Source organism: Meleagris gallopavo, chromosome 5, assembly GCF_000146605.3.
Source record: "Meleagris gallopavo isolate NT-WF06-2002-E0010 breed Aviagen turkey brand Nicholas breeding stock chromosome 5, Turkey_5.1, whole genome shotgun sequence".
Classification (NCBI taxonomy): domain Eukaryota; kingdom Metazoa; phylum Chordata; class Aves; order Galliformes; family Phasianidae; genus Meleagris; species Meleagris gallopavo.
Genome location: NC_015015.2, coordinates 56,410,423 through 56,424,068, shown reverse-complemented (window position 1 = coordinate 56,424,068; position 13,646 = coordinate 56,410,423). Strand labels below are relative to the sequence as shown.

The window sequence follows — 13,646 nt, the reverse complement described above, 5'->3', positions numbered from 1 at the left end:
GCAGCCTGGGCTGCTGGTTGGTGACCCTGCTCATAGCAGGAGGTTGGAACTGGATGAGCATTGTGCTCCTTTGCAACCCAGGCCATTCTGTGGTTCTATGAGCATGAGACTCCTGGCCTCTGGGCTGCCTGTGTCTGGCCTGCTGTGAGGTCACATCCCATAGTGTGGGGGGTCACAGGTGCCATGAACACCCGAGCATCCCATGGACTCTGAGGGGTGTTTCTATAACCGGGTTCACTGGTGGCAGCCTTACTGCACTGTGTGGATTTCATCTTTGGATGGTTTTGTCACTTGGGCAGAGACTTTTGTCACTTGTTCAGGTTGGATATTAAGAAACATTTCTCCTCAGAAAGATTGGTGGAGCACTGGCACAGCTGTCCAGGGAATGGTGGAGTCCTTGAAGGTGTTCCAGAACCAGTGGAGTTGTGGCACTGAGGGACGTGGTCAGTGGACATGGTGGGGTGGGTTGGTGTTGGGCTTGGGGATCTTGGAGGACATCTTGCAGGGGTGAAACTTTTAACATCTCAGCCATGTCCCACACAATGGGAGAGGTGGTCTGGGGCCAGCACTGCCAGCCCCAGGGCTGGATTGGTGAAGGCAGAAGCCATGGGTCCTTGATGCACCAGCCCCAGAGCCTTCAGACCTTGGGATGCAGCCAGAAAAACTCCATCACAGCTTTGAACGTAAACCCGCTGAGACTTACATTCATAGATCATAGAGCCATAAAATCATTAAAGTTAGAAAGGCCACTAAAATCATCGAGTCCAACTGTTAACCACCATGCCCACTAAGCCATGTCTCTAATTCCTTGCAATCACTTCACAGGCTGATGACAAGAACTCATCCCACCAATTTAGCACGTATGCTGCCATGCTTGGTTCAGACCTGGAAATGGATGGGAGCTGTGTCCACCCCATTCATGTGGGGACAATGTGTTCCCAATGGTTTCCTTGCATACACACAGCAGCTCTGGCTGTTAGCACCTGGATCAAAATTCCCATTTCCCATCTCATTTCTCAAGCTGGAGTTAAACCTTCTTGGTGTGGTTCTTGCTTTATGAATATTTAAGCCTAGGGAAGTGGAATGCTGAACTTGAAAGCATTTTTCCCCGCTGGAGAGATGACATGACATAAAAAGATGTTAGTGGAGCTATAATGGGTTGCAGCCTTTCACAAGCAGTCTGGGAGGAAGGTTTTAGAAATACTGCTGATTTTAGGTCTCTCTTCTTTGTGCTATTTCTTAAGAAACTGCTTTTACTCTGTTTTGTTATGGGCAATGCCTGCACAGCTCTGTTCCATAGAGAAGCAGAAGACTGTGACCGTGCTGGGATGGGGACCGATGTGTGGTTGCCACCTTTGTTACAAGGATTAAGATTATATGTTTGCTGAGCACAATTGTGATGATTTGGCAATTGAAGTAATTCATTTTAGTTGCTTAATCTGTTGCGCACTGGTTTGAAACTCCTTGAAAACACTGATCCTAGAATCACAGAATCATTCAGGTTGGAAAAGCCCTCTGAGATCCCCAGCCTTTACCCAGCCCACCCCACCATGCTCACTGCTCACATCCCTCAGTACCACATCTCCATGGTTCTGGAGCACCTCTAGGGGTGGTGACTCCTTTCTATTGTCAGTCTCAGCCATGCAACAACAGCTCTTTGCAGCTGGGAAAAGGGGGAGGAAGGGAAGAAGAGGAGAGGCTGGTGGTGGCAGTTACCTCATGAGCCCCCACCGCATCTCCCTCCATCACACAACCACCTCCATCACATCCTGCTCATCATTACTGCTCAGGGACTGTGAATTAGCAACTAAGCAAGTACATCCAAATGGAAGGAGGAAAAGATACTGATGGTGCATCAGGCTGCCCACCTGATTAATGGCTGTTTTTCTGAAGGCGGACTTACTCTGCTCTCCTGGTTGTTGGATTGCTTTTTTCCCCCTTTTGTTCTGCATTGTACTGATGGAATATAAAGCAATAAGGCAGTTCTTGGCAGCATGGCAGCGCAAGGGTCAGACCAACAAGAGAGCTGCCTCAGTAGCTGGTTTAGCAAAGGTTTTGTCCTCAAATGATGGGGCAGAGTCCTCCAGGTGCAGGCATGGGAGGACTCCACAATGTGGTGCAGCTGATACCATCCCCAGCACCCAGCTGCCATTTTCAGCTTGTTATTTCAGTTGCTAACCTGAGCTGTTCCCCACTCTCCAGTTTTTTTTCCTCTCTTCCCCATATCAGTGCCAAACAGCACAGTACCTACTGGCAAAACTTGGTAAATCAGCCACTTCCCTGCTGCTTCCTCCCCTGGAAGCAGCACCTCTCTTTCCACTCTGCACACAAACAAGGCTGCCAGTACAAAGTCAGTTGTGGAGCTGCTTCCAAGGGGCGTTGAATAGGCTACCCAGAGAGGCTGTGGATGCCCCGTCCATCCTTGGAGGTGTTCAAGGCCAGGTTGGATGGGGCCCTGGGCTGCTGTGAAATGTGGAGGTTGGTGGCCCTGCCTGTGGTGGGGGGGTTGGAACTTCGTGATCCTTGAGGTCCCTTCCAACCCTGGCCATTCTGTGATTCTAGAGGTGTAAAAGGGCATGTCTGCAGCCCCACAGCTGTAATTAATTGTGATCATTATTTAAAGCAGGGCCAGGCTAGCAGCTGGCTTTTGCTCTCATAGGGCTGTGAGCAGGCTTGGAGCAAGCTGGTGAAGCTGGAGCGTTCAGGTTGCTCTTCTAAACAGTGAGTTTTTCTTTCGTTGAAATGCTTCCTTTGCCTGTAGAGGGAGGTGGTAGGGGTGTTGGGAAGCCAATACTTTCTTAGCTGAGCTGCATAAACAGATTAAAGCGTGGTTGTGGAGGTGGCTGTGCTGTGTTGCTCAGTTCCTCTGTTGTCTCATGGGATGGGCTTTGTGGTGGGTTGTAGGGATGCTCTGCTCCCAGAGCTGTGTCGGTGCCTCCAGGCCTGGTTTGACTGAATCCAGCAAGGAGAAATGAAGTGATACTTTCAGGAAAGGGCTCTCTGGGGTGTGCTTGGGCTCAGCAAGGAGATGTACATGTGTTCTGCAACTTCAGGAGCTGTGGGAGCCATCCCAGGCAGGCGCAGTGTTTTGACAAAGTGGAAAAGTGTTGGAGCTTGTTGTGGTTTGTGTTGTTTTTTTTTTTTCTTTTTAACCTCCATATATGCTTTCATATAAAGCAGAAAGGAGTTTTAAAACAGGCATTTTGAACTAAATAAAAATTAAAGTGCCTCACTTAAAGGGTATCAAAACTCTGGAATGTTTTCTGGTTGTTCAGTAATGCTGTCATGAGATTGTGGGATGTGCTGGAATTGGCTCTTTTTAGTGGGGAGGGAAAAGATTTTGTGGAGAGGGGAGGAAGAAGTTTTCCACTTGAACTTATATAGTGGCAAACCATGCCTGGTGTGCTGTGTCTGTGTCTTAGGTCACAGAGTTATAGGGTTCGGAAGGGATCATCTGGTTTCCCCCTTGCTCAAGTAGGCTCCCTGCGTTGGGTCTCAGTGGTCAATGAGTTGATCTCCAACCATGCGAAAAATGTGTCTTTTCCAGTAATTTGTTGTTTCTTAATGTGTGGTACTTGTGCCACTGGTTCCTGCTGTGGTGATGTATGAGGGGATGATTCTAAATAAGTCTTTTTTCCTTAACTCTGAGGCTGCTTTTGCAGGTAGAGGGTGAGGTCTGATGACACCAGCTGGGTTTTGTGTTGCCCACAGTGTCCTGTTGCGTTGCAACCCCTATTAATTGATGAGCTAATCTGCTGTAAGAGCTACTAGAGTTGGTGGATGAGCACATGTTGGCAGTCTCCCTTAGTGGATGGAAGCTGTGCCAGCAGAAAACAGGGCTGAAATATTAACATGTACAAATGATGACTTCCCACGTTCTTGGGGTGTGACTTGATTCCTGTTGGTGTATTGAGGCCTTCTGTAGGTGCTCTGCTCTTGGCCAAGCATGTGTTCCTATGCACGCCAGGTGGGCAGGCAGATCCAAGAGCCTCTCACTTGCAAGCCATGAATGCTCTCCTTCCTGTGGTGGGCAGAAGCTCTCACATTTTAATTAGTTTAATTAATGCCTGTTTTGCCTTATAGGAAAGCTTAGCTTTACCTCAGGCACCTGAATAAAAAGAGATTTTTTTTCTACTGAGACTAAATATTCTCATAAAGAGAACGTTTTGCTGCCCACGGCTACTCCATGCTCAAACAAGTTGAGTCCTCAAACTTCAGGGGCTTTTCAAATGGAAAACCAATACCCTGCAACTAAGCTCTATTTTTACCAAAGGACCTTCCTTCCATCTGGTGCTTGATGGAAGCCCCACCAGAGCCCTCTCCTTGGTGCAGGAGATGAGTCAGAGAAAGGAGTGTGATTTCTGGGTATTTTTGCTTTAAGGGTTATAATATGCTCTAAAAGAGATGCACAGATAAGGCTGAGCGTTAGAAACAAACCTTTTCAACTAAGTAATAGAAGTATATGCTGGGCTGAGCCATGAGGTGAAGTGCAGACTTAGGCACCAACCTGGGTGTTGCACAGGTGGGGCAGACTCAGACCTCAGAATAGGTTTCCTTTAGGGAGATGCTTGCAATTACAACTTCTGCAGCTTTTGTGCTTGGTGCAAAAAAACCTCCCTCTGTGTGCAGCAAACCCCTTGTTGCTGGGATTGGGGAGGATGTGTGGTGTTTTCTCCCAGGGTTCAGAGCTGTGTGGCCATCTGCTGCTCCTTGGGGTGCTGCAAAAGTCTGTCTGTTCTCACATCTGCATGGGGTTGAACCAGCCAGGCTGGGGGAATCTTAGTAAAATGCTTTGCTGTTTGTGTGGTTGTTTGTTATCAGCAAGCCCTGGTGGCTCACATCCCATGGGAGACCTGGGTCATTCCCATCGTTGCTGAGCCCGGGTGAAGGCAGCTGGGTGAAGCAGATCTGGGCAGTGCAGACGTGCCATGAGCAGCTCCTTGCAGGGCTGATGGAAGCTTCTGGTAGCTGCTGGTTGGAAATGCTTCTTTGACCACAAAGTCTCTCCATGCCAAGGCAGTGGGTGAGGAGGACTGCCTTTTTTCATGATTTCACTGTGGCAGCCATTTTTCCATCCAGTGCATCCGCATCACGATGTGTCACTGCTCTGTGGTCTTCAACTGGTCCACATGCATTGAGCCCCTAATGGTGACTGTTCCTTGTTTGTGCCACTGCTTGGTTGCAGTGTACTTGGAGTAAGAGCTAACCTTTCTCCTCTGCCCCTGTTTCTGATATGGGGTGGAAGTACAGGTGGGCAGATGGGGGGTGAGGTAATGCAGTTTGCTTCTTCAGATGACGGCAAATATGGGTAATGTCATGTGGGGTCTCATGTGCAGTGGGTCGAGCTGATGGTCACCTTATTATGTGGGGCTTTGCCTTCATGTTCCCATGAAGCCTAAGCCGAGGCAATACTTTGCATTAAGGAATCCTGATTTGATGAAAACCCACCAGGTGTTCTGCTTGCACCTTTGCTTTCTTAGCTGAGATTGTCTTTATTTCATACACCTCTAATGCCTCAGCAGTTCTGCTCTTGCAGGAGTGAATCTGTGCTCCTTTCTTCCTTGCAAATGGCAAATGTATATGTTGGAAATACAGCACTTTCTTGCTTGTTCTGCAGATATCAGCTTATAAAGCATTACATAGAAGGAGCCAGTGCTTTATTTAATTTTCTTCTGAGCAGTGTTAGCTGATGACAGTCCTCTTGGGCATAGCATTTGTGTGGCTGTCTGACCTAAGAGTCCAGAAGGTAGAGCTGGACCTTCTGCCTTCTAGAAATGGGTGTTGGATGTTCCCTGTGCAAATTCTCCATGCAATTCTGTGAAAATCATGTTCCCATACGAATGTGTGCCTGGCTCGGTCATGCTGGAAGCATACAGTTGTGCTGGTGGAGCAAATGAGATGCAGTAGCTGTTGAGGGTGATCTTGTGGGGTTCTCACGGGCCTTAAGGTCTTAAACTTGCAGCCTTGGCTCCCTGGTTTTTGTTAGCTCTTCTGTCTGCCTCCTGTCTTGGCCATGTCTTTCTCAAAGCCCATTGATGATGAACTGTGTGGGGTCCCATCCTGTCAAACCAACCTCTGCAGCCTGGAGTTGGCCCTTTGCTGTACCACCAGCACGGCACACAGCTGGGATGCTGAGGGCTGTTGTTCTGCTTTTGGGGTTAGAGAAGTTTTGATTATGAGATCACTCATAGAAGAACGAAACCAATTGCAGAACTGAGATGGCTTCAGCATTGTTTTTTATCAATTAAAATTTCCAGTTTACAGCTGCTCGTAGCAGGAAGTGTATTTTACAGCTTAAATGTGCAGCAGTGTCATTAACTCCCTAATTGCAAGGCTGTGTTTATCACTCATTAAAATGTTAATAAAAATTACCTAAAGCACTGGGTCTTAAAACAAAACTCTGAAGCTGTGTAATGGGGCAGATTGCATAGTCTCTTGCTTGTGCCTGGACCTTGGTGTGGGTCTTCTGGTGGGTGCTCCCAAAGGGTCTGTGCAGGAGGAGGTGAGAGAGGTGTTTCAGTGTCTGGAAAGGATCACAGAATCATTAAGGTTGAAAAAGACAGGGGATCATCTAGTCTGACCATCAGAAGGTGGTTTACCACTCTAAAAGCCATACAGAGGATGTGCTGCCAAGATCTTTGGGGCTATGTAGGATGAGAAGAGCAGGGGAGAGATGGATGTGGAGGTGTGAGCCAAGAAAGCAGTGAGCTTTAGCAGTGGGCAGAGAACAGAGCTGTGTTGGTCTTTAAGAGACAAATGTTCTTGGTCTGCAAAGCCCTGAGGGTGGGAGTGTGCTGTTCGTGCATCACCTGTCGCAGTGGGATTGCTGGATTGCTCCTGGCAGGGTTTCCAAGCTTTCATTGCGATGTAAATAATAATAATTAGCGTGTCCTTATGGAACAGTCATGGCTGTGTTTGGATTGGGGGGAGGGGAAGAAACAAAAGCAGTGTTCATTAGTGTAGGAAGCAGTAGAAAATGATTCAGCCTTCGTAATGCAGGTGAGCTGATACCAGCAGCCCTGTGGCTCATGGAGTCCAGTGTGGGGTGAGCTGTGACCCATTTGCAGCCTCCTCAGGGTGCTTTCCAGGAGGTCCAGAGGAGCATTTCCCACTGGTTATCAGCTAAAAAGAAAAACCAACGAAGGAGGTGGAAGGCTGAAAGATGCGTGGGGCTCTGAAAGGCTTATCAGCTTGTGGTTTTAAATAGGGAGGTGAAAATGAGGATTACAGAAGTGGGAATCAAAGGGAGGATGGCTTTCTGGATGGTCCTGGAGCATCTCCTGGAAGCATCAAAGAAATACAGAGCAAACCTGCAAACCTTCAGCAGGGTGAGGTGGGAAGTGAGCAAGCAGTCTGGATATCTGGCTCAGATGAGTGGTTAGTGCTAAATGTGTGCTCTAATTAGCTTATCGATAAAGACTTTCTCATGCTATTCCAAGGAAAAATTGGTATTGACATGTGCCAATGCAGTAATTCAATGAAATCCATTGTCTTTTGCATTGCTGAAGTCCTTTCAGCTTCTTGTTCTGAGCACCTCTGTGGAAATGCTGTATGTGATCAGGGCAATCCTATGCCTTAGCAGTGCAATAATGTAATAAATCAGTACAGTATGGTCAGGGCATTATGTGGGATAAGGAGAGCAGCCCAGTAACAGCAGCACTAAGCTTGCAGATATTGAAAGAGTTATGAAATGATGAAACCCAAATAAACTGAAATGTAAAGCTGTCCTGTTGCACGCTTCCAGTTACCGCTTGTGTGCTTGTCAGGAGTGAATATGTATCTCTCTCCTTATCCTTGCAATAGCTGCAGTTAACACAGGTCCGAGGGATCAGTTCAGAAAATAACCACTTTCTGGGTTTGATGTGTTGAATTTCAGTTGAATTTTCAAGTTCATCTCCCTGCTTTAGGCTGAGCCTGGTTGCTGTGCATGCCAGCACTTCTGTGAGCACTCCAGTGCTGTTGCCTTGTGTTTGTTCCCACAGGGAATGGGGAGCCCAGCCTCGTGTGACACATCCAGGCTTCCATCTCTGTGACCCCATAACATCACTAGGGATAATGACTCCCACTCCCAGGTGGCAGCAGGTGTGGGACCCCCAGAGCATCTCCTTGGGAGCATGCAGGGAGACACAGCCCAGTGCTGGTGTTGGGGTGAGGAGCAGCACTCTCTAGCACACCTGTAGCCATGTGATTAGTGTGCTGTCCTATGACATCTGGATTCAGGAATGCTGTGCGCTGCTTAATGCTGTTCTCATAGAATCCTAGAATGGCCTGGGTTGCAAAAGAGCACAACGCTCACCGAGTTCCAACCCCCTGCTGTGTGCAGGGTCAGCAACCAGCAGCCCAGGCTGCCCAGAGCCACATCCAGCCTGGCCTTGAATGCCTGCAGGGATGGGGCATCCACAGCCTCCTTGGGCAACCTGTTCCAGTGCCTCACCACCCTTTGAGTATCACCACCATCTGGTGGCTTCCTCCAAGGCCGTGACAGAATGTGCTCAGTGCCCTCCTGCCCGAGCCCTCTGTGCTGCACAGGCACAGAGTGCAGACATGGCTGGCTCAGTTATTGCTGCGATAGCTCTTAAACCAACCACTTACATCTGTCCATCACCATTTTGGGAGGCATGGGGCTGTGGGAGCAGCCTACTGAATGCCTCAAGCTGCAGCGGTTTTGCAACAGTTCCTGTTAGACCTGATTCCACAAAAAGCTGTGCTGTTTCTGCTGAAACTCAGTCTGCTCTTAAATTAACCCCACCTGGATAAAGGAATGACCAGCAGGCTCCTCTTGGCTCACAATATTTTTAGAAGCTAGATTATACTTCCAGCAAGAGATGTTACATTTTGTGTAAAAGCTCTTAAAATGTCAGAAGGGTTTTTAATGCAGGGGGAAAAAAAGGGTACTTATAGATACTTCATTATAAAGAATGTTGCCAGCAATCCCCATGCTTTGATACTGCTGGTGAGAGCTTTTCTTAGCCTGACCATGTTTTCTGCCCTGTCAACTAAGTTGGATTCTCCTGGCTGTCTCTATCCTATTCTTCAGAGACCAGATTTGCAGTGTGTGCTCACAAAGAGTTCTGGCTGAGCTGAGGAGATCCAAATGATGGTAGCTGTGAAAATGCAGGTGGGAGCATCCTGAAATGGGTCCCCTACTTTAATCCTCCACACAGTGTTTTATGTAGCGGCACCCTGAGTTGTTTCCTTACCTGGGAAACAATGCAATGTGTGCAGTGCTCAACTTTTTCCATTGCTGCTCTGAGCTGTGGAGCCTGCAGCTTGGATGCACTGAGCACTGCTCAGCATCGAGGCAGGTGTTGCTCTTTGTGCTGAGCCCAGCATGGGGATGTATCAGATGCCCACCTGTAAATACCCAGTGCAGTGAAATAAAGCAGCAGCCAGCCCTGAAGGAAATTAGAGATGTTAATTCTGCCTTACAAGCACTGATTTGTAGCTTGTTTACAAAGAGAGTGGTGAGGTGCTGGAACAGCTGCCCAGAGAGGCTGTGGATGCCCCGTCCATCCCTGGAGGTGTTCAAGGCCAGGTTGGATGGGGCTCTGGGCAGCCTGGGCTGCTGTGAGATGCGGAGGGGTTGGAGCTTCGTGATCCTTGAGATCCCTTCCAACCCTGGCCATTCTGTGATTCTACTGCTGGTGAAAGGAGGGAAAGGTTTTTGCATGATGGAGGAGTTTTAAGCATGGTTCTGATTGGAGCGATGTGGCCAAGTGCCCTTGTTTACAGAAACAAGGATATTCACCTCTTTTTGGAGAGCACGGTGAGCTCTGCATGGATGAGGATTATTACTAATTAGGACTGCTGCTGAGAAGAGCCTCAGGCTATGGAGGAGATGATCCTGGTGCTTTATGCCTGTGGTACAGAGGAGTTTGGATGGGGTGTGGGTGTCTGATCAGTGCAGAGCTTTCCTGTGGTGATGGCAGAGGTCTCCCAGGAGCAATATGTGAACAGCAGTGCTTCAGCTTTGCAGTCTGTGGCTCTAATGCCCAATATGTCCTGTTCATACTCTCATCTGGGTTACCCAGAAACTCACCTTGAGTGAGCCTTGCAGCAGTGCCTGGGCTGTGCTTAGAGCCCACACCTGCTCTGGGGAAATGCAGGGTTCCTGAGCAATGACCTTTGGAGGGCAGAGTTGGTTGCTGGCTTGTAAGTGCCTTGAGCAGCACAGCAGATGACAAGTGGTCAAATGCACACAAGCCACTGTAGTTAGAACCATCCACACTATCTGTGCTACCTGTGCTCCTGCTCCTGTGTGTCACGTAGGCTGTGTTTTCTGAATCAGCCCAGTGCATTTAAATGCCCAGACAGCCAACAACACAGAAACTTGTACAGCCAGCATGGGTGAGAATGTCTGTCTGTGTGGCTGCAGGGCTGGCACCTGACCCCGTTTGCCCACTGAGAGTTGAAGGTGCCTGGCTACCAGCTCTTGTCCCCTCACATCAAAGCCCCTTTGGGGTTCTGCAAGGTGTTGCCCACTCCCACCTTGCTCGCTGACTGTGTCCCTCAGTGCCACATCTCCATGGTTGCTGAGCACCTCCAGGGACCTTGAAAACCTGCTGTGGACCTTCGCTTCCTTTAGAGCTATCTTCAGAGCCCAGGAGCTCCTGTTCCTGTGTGTCCTGCGTGTGTTTATTTTTTCAAATGAATCCCAGCAGGTACAACTGATGGCAGTGTGAGAGAGAGTGCTTCCAGAGGTGCAGCACAAGTCCTTGAAGACTCGGAGCAGGGAGAACTGCACAATGTGCTGCTGCGTGGGGCCCTTTGTATGTAGATCCTCTTATTTGCTAATGGGATTTAGATTCAGACTTCCATCTCGCCAACCTGAACACTTGCCTGAAGGTAAAGCAGCCTTTTATACCTTGCAGAAGCAGCGCATTAAATTAAGTGGCAAGCAGGTGGAGGCTTTACATGCTGCGCTGTCTGTACCGTCAGGGCAGAGCACTGTGTGTAGCCCTGCAGCAGCAGCAGCCTCTCCTGGAAAGGCTTCATTTAATCCAGTGACCCTGGAAAACATGTTTTGTTCATTTGCAGCCTTCAGATTTGGGCTTAGACAGCCTACTCCTGCTCCTTCAGGAGCTGAGGTGGGAGGAAAGCCATACGTCTGTTGCAGAGTAATGGTATTGCTGGGAGGGGTGCTGCTGTCCTGCATGGTTTGCTTTGCTAGGTCTGTGAATGGGAAACTTCTCGAGTCTAAAATGCTGGCTAATGAGTGACTGTTCATGGGATTACGATGCTTTGGAGAAGATGCAACTGAGACAGGGGAGGTTTAGGTTGGATATGAGGAGGAAGTTTTTCAGCCAGAGGGTGGTGAGGCACTGGAACAGGTTGCCCAAGGAGGCTGTGGATGCCCCATCCCTGCAGGCATTCAAGGCCAGGCTGGATGTGGCTCTGGGCAGCCTGGGCTGCTGGTTGGTGACCTGCACATAGCAGGGGCTGGAACTGGATGAGCACTCACGTGGGCCTTTGCAACCCAGGCCAATCTATAATTCATTCCATGATTCATCAGGAAGACTATCTGTGTCCCTGCTTTGTGCTGAAGGATGGGCTCCCCTGTAGAGGTAGCTGTGTGGAGCACAGCCCTCCCTGCTGCTCCAGCACTGCCAGCATTTTTATGCCTTGTCTCTTATGTCCAGCTTTGGGGTCTGAAGAACTTTGCTGTGCTCTTAGGGTGCCATCAGTCATTGCTTCATTACTGAATGTGCTGTGGAAGAAGTGAGACCTACATCACCGTGTTTTGTTCATAGAATCACAGAATGGCCAGGGTTGGAAGGGACCTCAAGGATCATGAAGCTCCAACCGTTCTGCTGCAGGCAGGGCCACCAACCTCCCCATTTAATACCAGACCAGGCTGCCCAGGGCCCCATCCAGCCTTGCCATGAACACCTCCAGGGACGGAGGCTTTTTTTCCCCCTGTTTCTTGCTGCAGTCAGTAGGTCTTGTTGAATTGGCTATGACACGCTCCTTTATCACAGGGAAATAGCTTTCATTCTGTGTGAATTGAATAAAAATGCACGGAATGATATCATGCTGCTTAAACAAATGGCAATGGGGAAAGTTGCACGAGTTCAGCATGTTGGTTTTTTTATAGCACGTGAATGGGATCGCTCACTAGAGCAGCTGTGAGCTGAAGGTTTCTTATCCGTGCACATTTCAGGTAAATCAGTTCCGAGAAGTCCTTTCTCAAGTCTCCAGGGAGAGACAGCAAGGAGAGAAGTCAAATTGAAGATTATTTTAAGGCACATTGTTTCTCGGCATGAAGCACAGCACTGTGAAGCTCGGAAGGCTGAACATTAACATTCCCATCCTGTTACATAAGTGCTAAATAAAGAATATAATCGAGACTTTACAGGAAAATGGTTCAGATAACCAGTTGGTTGGAGCTCTGCAGACCCCTGGCCTTCCACATGCAGCCTTATGTGCACCTGATCCATGCTGGGAAGTTGGATCTGGTCCCCGAAAGCAGGACCAGATGCCCTCACCTATGGGTGATGTCTAAGTCTGTTAACATATGGTGCTACCATCTTGAGGTTGGGCTGGGAGGATGGCTGAGCATTAGTATGGCTGCTGTTTTAGCAACTCTCCCAGCACTGTACAGAGCGGTGCTGAGGTCACCAGGCTTCCAACTGCTTTCTATGCTTGTTGGTACTATCACAAAGAGCAGCACTGCACTTGTGCTGGGGGTCCCGTCTGTGCAATGGGCACATTTTGTGACTTAACTGAAGGGTGTGACTGAGAGCCATGACTATTCAAGGCCAGGTTGGATGGGGCCCTGGGCAGCCTGGGTTGCTATGAAATGTGGAGGTTGGTGGCCCTGCCTGTGGTGGGGGTTGGAGCTTCATGATCCTTGAGGTCCCTTCCAACCCAAACCATTCTGTGGTTTCTGTGTGTGTGAGAATGGCTTCTCTTGGTCAGACCTCATGTCCAGCATCAGCCCTTTGGGGTTAAAATACCTTTCAGGTGGCAGAGCACGAGAGCTGCCCTGGGAGCAGTGCTTTCCTCTCTGCCACCTCTGGAGGATATCCTGGAATTGATGTTGCAACCAGAGCAGTGCATTTTCAGTCTCTTCAATGAGCCTTTTCTCCTTCAATCCCTTGGACTGCTTTTGGAACTCATTCTATTTTGGATCTAAAATGTTCTCTGAGAGCAAGCAGTAGGGTTTCATTGCATGGCATGGAATAGCAGCCACATGACTTCATTGCTGCCTCCTAGTCCTTGTGTGTTCTGGAAAGCCCTGCAAGCTCTCTCAGCCAGTTGTAGGGCTTGGGTGTTTTTTTTTTTTTTTTTTTTCCCCCCCACTCTTTGGGTTTTGAATGATCACAAAGATTCTTTTGCCTTTCCAATTAGTTGCTACAGTTTCTTCAAATGAAGAGATGGACAGAGGTTCCCACCTGCTCCCAGGCTTGGTGTCTGTGCATGTCCCACCTATCAAACACAAGTTCCAGTTATTTGCCAAGTGCTTTGAAGCCTAGGCAGAAAAAAAAATAAAAATGAGAGTAGTTATAGCTGCTGATAACGTGTAGGGATTTATTGAAGGACGAGCAGTATTTCTCTGTTCTCCCCAAGAACCTGTCAGCTCCATTCGAGAGGCTCACCATAGTGGCACAGATAGCATCTGAGCTTTCAGTTGCTTTTAAAGGAAA

General features: G+C 48.7%; 1 long non-coding RNA gene across 1 annotated transcript; it reads left to right on the top strand.

Moving 5' to 3' along the window:
* Positions 1-2,640: 2,640 nt before the first annotated feature.
* On the top strand, positions 2,641-12,736 carry LOC109367951. The gene is made up of 3 exons (XR_002115561.1): positions 2,641-2,721; positions 10,659-10,845; positions 12,161-12,736. It is a non-coding gene; the product is annotated as an uncharacterized LOC109367951 (long non-coding RNA).
* The last annotated feature ends 910 nt before the right edge of the window (positions 12,737-13,646 follow it).